Genomic DNA, 6,000 nt, shown 5'->3' with positions numbered 1-6,000 from the left:
GACGGACCCCGCGAAGAATGTTTTTGCCGACCAGTTTAATGGAGGAGACTTCAACGGGTTATGCACGATATTTAGATCTTGAGCACATAACAGCGTGGTCCGTTGGTCTAGGGGTATGATTCTTGCTTCGGGTGCGAGAGGTCCCGGGTTCAAATCCAAGACGGACCCTGCGATGAGTGTTTTTGCGTACCAGTTTTATGGAGGAAAGTTCAACGGGTTAGGTATGATATTTACATCTTGACCACAAAATAACGTGGTCCATTCGTCTAGGGGAATGATTCTCGCTTCGGGTGCGAGAGGTCCCGGGTTCAAATCCCGGACGAACCCCGCGATGAATGTTTTGCCGACCAGTTTTATGGAGGAGACTTCAATGGGTTATGCACGATATTTAGATCTTGAGCACATACTAACGTGGTCCGTTGGTCTAGGGGTATGATTCTTTCTTCGGGTGCGAGAGGTCCCGGGTTCAAATCCCGGACGGACCCCGCGAAGAATGTTTTTGCCGACCAGATTTATGGAGGAGACTTCAACTTGTTATGCACGATATTTAGATCTTGAGCAGTTTAAAGCGTGGTCCGTTGGTCTAGGGGTATGATTCTCGCTTTGGGTGCGAGAAGTCCCAGGTTCAAATCCCGGGCGGACCCCGCGATGAGTGTTTTTGCAGACCAGTTTTATGGAGGAGACTTCATAAGGTTAGGCATAATATTTACATCGTGACCACAAAATAACGTGGTCCATTCGTCTAGGGGAATGATTCTCGCTTCGGATGCGAGAGGTCCCGGGTTCAAATCCCGGACGAACCCCGCGATGAATGTTTTGCCGACCAGTTTTATGGAGGATACTTCAACGGGTTATGCACGATATTTAGATCTTGAGCACATACTAACGTGGTCCGTTGGTCTAGGGGTATGATTCTTTCTTCGGGTGCGAGAGGTCCCGGGTTCAAATCCCGGACGGACCCCGCGAAGAATGTTTTTGCCGACCAGATTTATGGATGAGACTTCAACGGGGTTTGCACGATATTGAGATCGTCAGCACAGTATCACTTGGTCCGTTGGTCTTGGGGTATGATTCTCGCTTTGGGTGCGAGAGGTCCCGGGTTCAAATCCAAGACGGACCCTGCGATGAGTGTTTTTGCCGACCAGTTTTATGGAGGAGACTTCATCAGGTTAGGCACAATATTTACATCTTGACCACAATGCAACGTTGTCCGTTGGTCTAGGGTATGATTCTCGCTTCGGGAGCGATAAGTCCCGGGTTCAAATCCCGGACGAACCCCGCGATGAATGTTTTTGCCGACCAGTTTTATAGAGGAAAGTTCAACGGGTTAGGTATGATATTTTCATCTTGAGCATGAAATACCGTGTTCCTTTGGTCTAGGGGTATGATTCTCGCTTCTGGTGCGAGAGGTCCCGGGTTTAAATCCCGGACGGACCCCGCGATGAATGTTTTTGCCGACCAGTTTGATGGAGGAGACTTCATGGGCTTAGGCACGATATTTACATCTTGACCACAAAATAACGTGGTCCATTCGTCTAGGGGAATGATTCTCGCTTCGGGTGCGAGAGGTCCCGGGCTCAAATCCCGGACGAACCCCGCGATGAGTGTTGTTGCCGACCAGTTTTATGGAGGAGACTTCAACGGGTTAGGCACGATGTTTACTTCTTGAGCAAAAGATAACGTGGTCCGTTGGTCTAGGGGTATGATTCTCGCTTTGGGTGCGAGAAGGCCCAGGTTCAAATCCCGGGCGGACCCCGCGATGATAGTTTTTGCCGACCAGTTTGATGGAGGAGACTTCATGAGCTTAGGCACGATATTTACATCTTGACCACAATATGACGTGGTCCGTTGGTCTAGGGGTGTGATTCTCGCTTCGGGTGCGAGAGGTCCCGGGTTCAAATCCCGGACGGACCCCGCGAAGAATGTTTTTTCCGACCAGTTTTATGGAGCAGACTTCAACGGGGTTTGCACGATATTGAGATCGTCAGCACAGTACCACTTGGTCCGTTGGTCTTGGGGTATGGTTCTCGCTTAAGGTGCGAGAGGTCCCGGGTTCAAATCCCGGGCGGACCCCGCGATGAGTGTTTTTGCCGACCAGTTTAATGGAGGAGACTTCAACGGGTTAGTCAACATATTTACATCTTAAGCACAACTGAACTTTGTTCGTTGGTCTAGGAGTATGATTCTCGCTTTGGGTGCGAGAGGTCCCGGGTTCAAATGCCGGACGGACCCCGCGAAGAATGTTTTTGCCGACCAGTTTTATGAAGGAGACTTCAACGGGTTATGCACGATATTTAGATCTTGAGCACATAACAGCGTTGTCCGTTGGTCTAGGGGTATGATTCTTGCTTCGGGTGCGAGAGGTCCCGGGTTCAAGTCCCCGACGGACCCCGCAATGAATGTTTTTGCCGACCTGTTTTATGGAGTAGACATCATAGGCGTAGGCACGATATTTACATCTTGAGCACTAGATAGCGTGGTCTGTTATTCTAGGGGTATGATTCTCGCTTTAGGTGCGAGAGGTCCTGGGTTCAAATCCAAGACGGACCCTGCGATGAGTGTTTTTGCCGACCAGTTTTATGGAGGAGACTTCATCAGGTTAGGCACAATATTTACATCTTGACCACTAAATAACGTGGTCCATTCGTCTAGGGGAATGATTCTCGCTTCGGGTGCGAGAGGTCACGGGTTCAAATCCCGGACGAACCCCGCGATGAATGTTTATGCCGACCAGTTTTATGGAGGAGACTTCAACGGGTTTTGCACGATATTGAGATCGTCAGCACAATACCACTTGGTCCGTTGGTCTTGGGGTATGGTTCTCGCTTAGGGTGCGAGAGGTCCTGGGTTCAAATCCCGAACGGACCCCGCAAAGAATGTTTTTGCCGACCGGTTTTATGGAGGAAACTTCAACGGGTTAGGCACGATATTTACATCGTCAGCAAAAGAAAACGTGGTTCGTTGGTCTAGGGGTATGATTCTTGCTTTGGGTGCGAGAGGTCTCGGGTTCAAATCCCGGACGGACCCCGCGATGAATGTTTTTGCCGACCGGTTTTATGGATTAGACTTCAACGGGTTAGGCACGATATTTACATCGTCAGCAAAAGAAAGCGTGGTTCGTTGGTCTAGGGGTATGATTCTTGCTTCGGGTGCGAGAGGTCCCGGGTTCAAATCCCGGACGGACACCGCGATGAATGTTTTTGCCGACCGGTTTCATGGAGGAGACTTCAACGGGTTAGGCACGATATTTACATCGTCAGCAAAAGAAAACGTGGTTCGTTGGTCTAGGGGTATAATTCTTGCTTCGGGTGCGAGAGGTCCCGGGTTCAAATCCCGTACGGACTTCACGATGAATGTTTTTGCCGACCAGTTTTGGGAGGAGACTTCAACGGGCTAGGCACGATATTTACATCTTGAGAGCAAACAAGCTTGGTCCGTTGGTCTAGGGGTATCATAGGGGTGGATATTATCTTGACTAGTCCCCGACTCCCCGTTACCGATTCACCGCCGCCACGTAAGTCACGCCGTGCCCCGATGCCCAGGGCTGGCACTAGCAATTTCAGACCCCAGGTAAGCGTTCTCAGGCCCCGGCCCAACCCCAAAATTGTTTTACTGAAAAATTTTTTTTTGGAAATAGTCAGAAAATTTTTGTTAGGCACCAGGCCGGTGGGCCCCTTTCAGAGGCCCTGGCCCAGGGTACTTTGGCCCCGCTTACCCCCCCTAACTAATTACCTCTAATAAAGGCTGCTGGTAGCTTCGTAAGCCCTTTGTCTTAGTCTAGACTCTCTAGAGTGACGTTTTATGTGTTAGAAAGAAAAAAGACGGAGTAGAAATTGGAACAAAGCTTGCATTTTTAAACTGGTAGCGCCTCAATTCCCATAAAAACAAGTTGGCAAGCCAAAATATACCTCTCCTCGGAAGAATTGTCCCTAGTGGTATTAATTTCTCGAGATAACCCTTAAAGATATATCTCCGCAATTTAGAGTTATTTGTTAAAAATATTAACCCATTTCTATCCCGCCCGGTATAAAATTTTAATTATAATTAAAATAATTGAGACGAAACGACCAATTTTAATTTATTCAGAATATCATAAGTTAAGTAGTTACAACAGTAAGTTAGACGTACTATAACAATGCACAATTGAATTAAACCCTTTTACAGAACAAGTTTATCAGTTAAATATAATACGAAGCAAATTTTAATGAAAGAAATATCTACAGCGGGTTTTTGGAATTACTCGCTTACGAAATACTTGCCGCATCTTTAACGCTCATTTTATTTCAACACTCGCCCTTGATGAAGATACCGTAGATATCTGGTAGTGGACGACTCGTTCACTTCCTGTTGACGTTGTGACGCATACCACATGAAAAAGACCAATGCCGTCCAATTTCCAATATCATATAATGACTCGCACACCCAAGAAATCATTGACTGCGTTAGAAATCGTAGATATCCAAATATCCACACCAAATGTATTTACAAGAAGCAAAAACCTTACCATCAACAAAGCACAGAGAGCCACTTGACTAACCGCCAGCTCTTAAAGCAATTAACGTTAAATTATCTCCTTTGAATTAACAGAACTATATATAGGTCGTTAAAAAAGTGGACCACCCACAGGGTCTACCCTTTAACCCTCTAATCTCGGCTGACTGCGCTAAAACAAGATTTAACCTTTAAAAAATACCAGATTAGGCCTTCATAAATTCATTAATAAAAAAAGACTTTATTACCTATTATGCTTACGATGCCTGTCTTAATTTCAGTGAATCTAAGCAGCTATCGGTGGTTCTGTGGTAGAGCGCTCGACTGCCTAGCCGAATGGTCTGGGTTCGAAACCTGGGTGGCGCATTTGTTTTTAATCAATAGAGAAACGCTAAATTAGAATTTCTTCGATGCAATAATTTCAATTTCAATTCTATTTCAATTAAACCAAAATTTCGTACTCTATTAAACACGCTTCCGATAAAGCTGAAGGTCTAATTTTCAATAAGGCGTAACAAGTGTCGGTGGTTCTGTGGTAGAACGTCCGCCTGTCAATCAGGAGGTCTCGGGTACAAATCCCGCCCGATGCGATCGCAAATTGATACTAAGACGAATACCGTGTACAACTGGTGGAAACCCTGCCATTGGACGTTGAGAGGTAGCATTACACTCAGCACTCGGTCCGTCCCAAAGTCATTAAGAAGAAGTTGGAGAGAAAACGCCCATATAAACACAACAGACTCAACATGCACAACCATCAGAACACAAATACAACAAATTCAACACTCACAACCTACGCATAAACATTACAAAAACGTAATACACCAAACCGTCACGACGGTGAGCGAAAAAACACCATCCAAACCAAACCGCAAATGCATCCGTTAACGCTCACCGTCACACGGTGGTTTTGCCAACCCTTTGAGAAACTGGGTACGCAGTGATTACACTTTGCACCGAAAATGCGAACGCGTTCGCAGTTCTGACAGACCCACAGACCCACAGACAGACCCACCCACAGACCCACCCACAGACCCACATACAGACACGGTCGTTGTATAACCCCTCCTAGGGGACTTTGTACCCTCGGAGAGGTAAAAGTGAAAGCATTTAATATATACATAATAAATTTCCAAGACTGCTCCTTAGACGCCAGACCTTTTTTAGAGCAAACTTATGGTGTCGGCCAAAGACCTTAGACACCAAATAGACCAATAGCTTATAGCTATGACCTCGATCAGTCAAAAGTCTTATTGGGGCAGATAATTATGATGTAGCGCTTAGTTTATAATGATCAGTGTCGCACACAGATAATAATAATAATAGTTAATTATTCTCAAATTAAGTATTACCCAAAAATTTCAGTCTGGAAGCTATTTCGGGTTGCGGAAAAATTGGTTTTGATGACTAAATTTTGGCAAAAGTGACGTAATTAATTATCTGATCCTAATTAATTTTGGGTAGTTCTAAAAACATTTAGTGAGGCATATCTATGTTTTCTGCAAGATA

At 45.8% G+C, this 6,000-nt stretch overlaps 3 non-coding genes across 3 annotated transcripts in view; all 3 read left to right on the top strand.

Annotated features, from left to right (window-relative positions):
• Positions 1–9, top strand: part of TRNAP-AGG (transfer RNA proline (anticodon AGG)) — a 72-nt gene extending 63 nt beyond the window's left edge. The window contains exon 1 of the tRNA in view: positions 1–9. This exon is cut by the window's left edge and continues 63 nt beyond it. This is a non-coding gene — a tRNA (tRNA-Pro).
• A 1,833-nt stretch (positions 10–1,842) lies between these two features.
• Positions 1,843–1,914, top strand: TRNAP-CGG (transfer RNA proline (anticodon CGG)). The gene has a single exon. It is a non-coding gene; the product is annotated as a tRNA-Pro (tRNA).
• Positions 1,915–3,114: 1,200 nt separating this feature from the next.
• TRNAP-CGG (transfer RNA proline (anticodon CGG)) lies at positions 3,115–3,188 on the top strand. Its single transcript has one exon. It is a non-coding gene; the product is annotated as a tRNA-Pro (tRNA).
• The last annotated feature ends 2,812 nt before the right edge of the window (positions 3,189–6,000 follow it).

Source organism: Leiobunum rupestre, chromosome 10 (assembly GCF_980474605.1).
Source record: "Leiobunum rupestre chromosome 10, qqLeiRupe1.1.hap1, whole genome shotgun sequence".
Lineage (NCBI taxonomy): Eukaryota > Metazoa > Arthropoda > Arachnida > Opiliones > Sclerosomatidae > Leiobunum > Leiobunum rupestre.
The sequence above is the reverse complement of the archived record's forward strand: the minus strand, read 5'-3'. Positions and strand labels throughout refer to the sequence as shown.